This window comes from Cebus imitator, unplaced genomic scaffold (genome assembly GCF_001604975.1).
Source record: "Cebus imitator isolate Cc_AM_T3 unplaced genomic scaffold, Cebus_imitator-1.0 Scaffold393, whole genome shotgun sequence".
Taxonomy (NCBI): domain Eukaryota; kingdom Metazoa; phylum Chordata; class Mammalia; order Primates; family Cebidae; genus Cebus; species Cebus imitator.
Window position 1 is genome coordinate 344467 of NW_016107708.1, and position 4658 is coordinate 349124.

General features: G+C 39.5%; 1 protein-coding gene and 1 pseudogene across 3 annotated transcripts in view; one reads left to right on the top strand and one right to left on the bottom strand.

Moving 5' to 3' along the window:
- Positions 1-4658, top strand: part of GRID1 (glutamate ionotropic receptor delta type subunit 1) — a 770306-nt gene that overhangs the window by 39427 nt on the left and 726221 nt on the right. The window lies entirely within an intron of this gene.
- LOC108289178 lies at positions 914-2706 on the bottom strand (annotated as a pseudogene). Its single transcript, XR_001819036.2, has one exon. The product of XR_001819036.2 is annotated as a protein SET-like (transcript).

The window sequence follows — 4658 nt, forward strand, 5'->3', positions numbered from 1 at the left end:
GGGCTGAGACGATGGGGTCTTCTAGATGTACAATCATGTCGTCTGCAAATAGAGACAATTTGACTTCCTCTTTTCCTAATTGAGTACCTTTTATTTCTTTTTCTTGCCTGATTGCTCTGGTTAGAACTTCCAATACTATACTGAATAGGAGTGGTGAGAGAAGGCATCCTTGTCTAGTGCCAGATTTCAAAGGGAATGCTTCCAGTTTTTGCCCATTCAGTATGATATTGGCTGTTGGTTTGTCATAAATAGCTTTTATTATTTTGAGATACGTTCCATGGATACCTAGCTTATTGAGTGTTTTTAGCATAAAGGGCTGTTGAATTTTGTCAAAGGCCTTCTCTGCATCTATTGAGATAATCATGTGGTTTTTGTGTTTGGTTCTGTTTATGTGATGAATTACGTTTATAGACCTGCGTATGTTGAACCAGCCTTGCATCCCCAGGATGAAGCCTTCTTGATCATGGTGGATAAGCTTTTTGATGTGCTGTTGCAATCGGTTTGCCAGTATTTTGTTGAAGGTTTTTGCATCTATGTTCATCCTGGATATTGGCCTGAAGTTTTCTTTTCTTGTTGACTGTCTGCTGGGTTTTGGTTATCAGGATGATGTTGGTCTCATAAAATGATTTGGGAAGGATTCCCTCTTTTTGGATTGTTTGGAATAGTTTCAGAAGGAATGGTAACAGCTCCTCTTTGTATGTCTGATAGAATTCGGCTGTGAACCCATCTGGACCTGGGCTTTTTTTGGGTGGTAGGCTCTTAATTGCTGCCTAAACTTCAGCCCTTGTTATGGGTCTGTTCAGGGTTTCGGCTTCTTCCTGGTTTAGGCTTGGGAGGATGCCAGTGTCCAGGAATTTATGCATTTCTTCCAGGGTGTGTGTGTGTGTGTGTGTGTGTGTGTGTGTGTGTGTGTGTACACATTTAGTTTTATTGTAACAAAGCAACTTGGTACACTTTTAACGTTTAAAACTGAGCATCATCTTTCCTTTCCAGTGAAATAAAAAGAAAATTTAAAAATAAACAGGAACAAAATTACAATAGAGAATGTCAATTCCAAATAAGATTCTACAGGTTCTGCTGATTCTCCCATTGAGTGGCAGGACTCAAGTTATCATTAGGAAAGAATTTATTTTAAAAGTGTCATCTTAAACTGCAAGGATGTCTGTTAAATGTCACAATTAAACATGCCAAAGGAGAAGCCATGTTGTCAAAATGCCCACTTACCCCACCCAAACATCTCAAACCCACCCTTTGCTGACCTTCTATAACCCCATTTTTTAAAGTTTTTTTTTCTTTTTTTAAACAAGAGAAAGTAGACAGATACACGTTGGTAAACGCTAACTGTCCATATTCACATAGAGACACAGTGTACTCTCTGAGCCCAATATACAGAGAAAGGAGGAAAAAAGCTAGAATTCTATGCACTACTACACAGGGGCCTAGCACCCTCCAGCTTCCAGCAGAGCGAAGGGAGCAGGTTTTTCTTTTTTCCCACAGAGCACGGTGGTGGTGATTCCATACAGTTTTTGTTAAGACAGGAAGGAATAAAATGAATTTCAAACAGAAAGGGGTAGAGACTCTTTTCCCATAGTATCCTGCTCAAGATATTTCCCCCAAAATAAGTTGAGAACCATGGTGTAGAGAAAAGAGGGTGAAAAAACAGGGTGACTGAGTACAAGAGGGAAGAAAAAAAAAAAAGACTGTAACTTGCTCCCAGGGACTGGAGAAAATTTTAAAAAAGGAAGGTTGGAATCCATCAGTGTTCTATTAGTCATCTTCGCCTTCATTTCCTCCCCTTTATCATCATCTTCATCTTCTTCACCATCATCCTCATCCCCTTTTTCATCAGTATCTTCTAATCCTTCCTCCTCTTCATCATCATCATCACCTTCTTCTCCTTCTCCTTCCTCCTCTTCATCATCATCAGCTTCTTCTCCTTTTCCTTCTTCATCATCCATATCAGGAACCAAGTAGTATTGTAATGGGTTTGGCCAAATATCATCTTTGATGACCTCTCCTAATTCATCAGCACCTGCATCAGAATGGTCAGTAAACCAGGTAAAGAAGCTCTCTGGTTCCTCATGCTCCCTCTTCCTGCTGGCTTTATTCTGCGTTTGACGTCAACGTTTCATCATATCCTTTCCAGATTTCCATTTGATTTCGGTGGACTTTGAAGATGGATCACCACTCTCATTCAGATGAAATTCTTTGGAGAGAACTTTATTTTCAAAGTAAGGATTTTCATCAAAATAAAAATCTATTCTGTAACCTGATTTAATATCTTCAAATTCTGTCACTTCAACTCTGGTCAAATAGTGCAGTGCCTCTTCGTCCTCCTCCCCAAGCAGTGCAGACACTTGTGGATGGTTGACAAATGTTGTTACCCAAAAATTTGGGATTTTGGTGATCACTTCTGACCTCTTCTGAAAAAATGGTTGGTGGAGTTTGTTATATTTCTGTTCTACTTTCAAAATCTCCTCACTGGCTTTTTCATTAAGTCTGTCTATTTCATTTTGTACTTCATCAATGTGTTCAATTGCTTCTTGCTGTTCTTTTTCTCCCTTCTTTGGCAAGCCTGCAGAGGCCGATGTCTCCTCCAGTCCCTGAGCAGGAGGTGGTCTTGGTTTCTTCTTTTGAGGCAGCAGTGGAGACTGGCGTTTGGGGGCCATGTTGCTGGGGAAGTCTGAGAACCGGAGCACAAGTCTTCTTGCTCATCCGGAAGCAGGCAGAACACTCGATTTCTTCCAGGTTTACTAGTTTATGTGCATAGAGATGTTTGTAATAATCTCTGATGATCGTTTGTATTTCTGTGGAATCTGTGGTGATATCCCCTTTATTGTTTTTTATTGCATCTATTTGATTATTCTCTTTTTTTTTTTATTAATCTGGCTAGTGGTCTGTCTATTTTGTTGACTTCTTTGAAAAACCACCTCCTGGATTTATTGATTTTTTGAAGGGATTTTTATGTTTCTATCTCTTTCAGTTCTGCTCTGATCTTAGTTATTTCATGTCTTCTGCTAGGTTTTGAGTTTTTTGGTCTTGTTCCTCTAGCTCTTTCAGTTTTGACAATAGGGTGTCGATTTTAGATCTTTCCTTGCTTCTCATTTGGGCATTTGTTGCTATATATTTTCCTCTAGATGCTGCCTTAAATGTGTCCCAGAGATTCTGGTATGTTGTGTCTTCGTTCTCGTTGGTTTTGAATAACATCTTTATTTTTGCCTTCGTTTCATTGTTTATCCAGTCAACATTCAAGAGCCAGTTGTTCAGTTTCCATGAAGCTGTGTGTTTCTAAGTTAGTTTCTGAATTCTGAGTTCTAACTTGATTACACTGTGGTCTGAGAGACTGTTTGTTATGATTTCCATTCTTTTGCATTTGCTGAGGAGTGATTTACTTCCAATTATGTGGTCAATTTTAGAGTAGATGTGATGTGGTGCTGAGAAGAATGTATACTCTGTGGATTTGGGGTGGGGAGTTCTGTAAATGTCTACTAGGTTTGCTTGGTCCAGGTCTGAGTTCAAGTCCTGGATATCCTTGTTAATTTTCTGTCTCGTTGATCTGTCTAATATTGACAATGGGGTGTTAAAGTCTCCCACTATTATTATGTGGGAGTCTAAGTCTCTTTGTAAGTCATTAAGAAGTTGCTTTATGTATCTGTGTGCTCCTGTATTGAGTGCGTATATATTTAGGATCGTTAGCTCTTCTTGTTGCATTGATCCTTTTACCATGATGTAATGTCCTTCTTTGTCTCTTTTGATCTTTGTTGGTTTAAAGTCTATTTTATCAGAGATGAGAATTGCAACGCCTGCTTTTTTTTGCTCTCTATTAGCTTGGTAAATCTTTCTCCATCCCTTTATTTTGAGCCTTTGTGTGTCCTTGTATGTGAGATGGGTTTTCTGGTTACAGCACACCGATGGGTTTTGTCTTTTTATCCAATTTGCCAGTCTGTGTCTTTTTATTGGGGCATTTAGCCCATTTACATTTGGGGTTAATATTGTTATGTGTGAATTTTATACTGCCATTTTGATGCTAGCTGGCTTTTTTGCCTGTTAGTTGATGCAGTTTCTTCATTGTGTTGATGCTCTTTACCATTTGGTATGTTTTTGGAGTGGCTGGTACTGGTTGTTCCTTTCTATGTTTAGTGCCTCTTTCAGGAGCTCTTGTAAAGCAGGCCTGGTGGTGATGAAATCTCTGAGAACTTGCTTGTTCACAAGGATTTTATTTTTCCTTCACTTATGAAGCTTAGTTTGGCTGGATATGAAATTATGGGTTGAAAGTTCTTTTCTTTAAGGATGTTGAATATTGGCCCCCACTCTCTTCTGGCTGTAGGGTTTCTGCTGAGAGATCCACTGTGAGTCTGATGGGTTTCCATTTGTGGGTAACCCCTCCTTTCTCTCTGCCTGCCCTTAGCGTTTCCTCCTTCATTTCAACCCTGGTGAATCTGACGATTATGTGCCTTGGGGTTGCTCTTCTTGAGGAATATCTTTGTGGTGTTCTCTGTATTTCCTGGACTTGAATATTGGCCTGCCTTGCTATGTTGGGGAATTTTTCCAGGTTGGATTGATTCTCTCCGTCTCATTCAGGTACACCTATCAAACGTAGATTAGGTATTTTCACATAGTCCCATATTTCTTGGAGACTTTGTTCATTCCTTTTTACC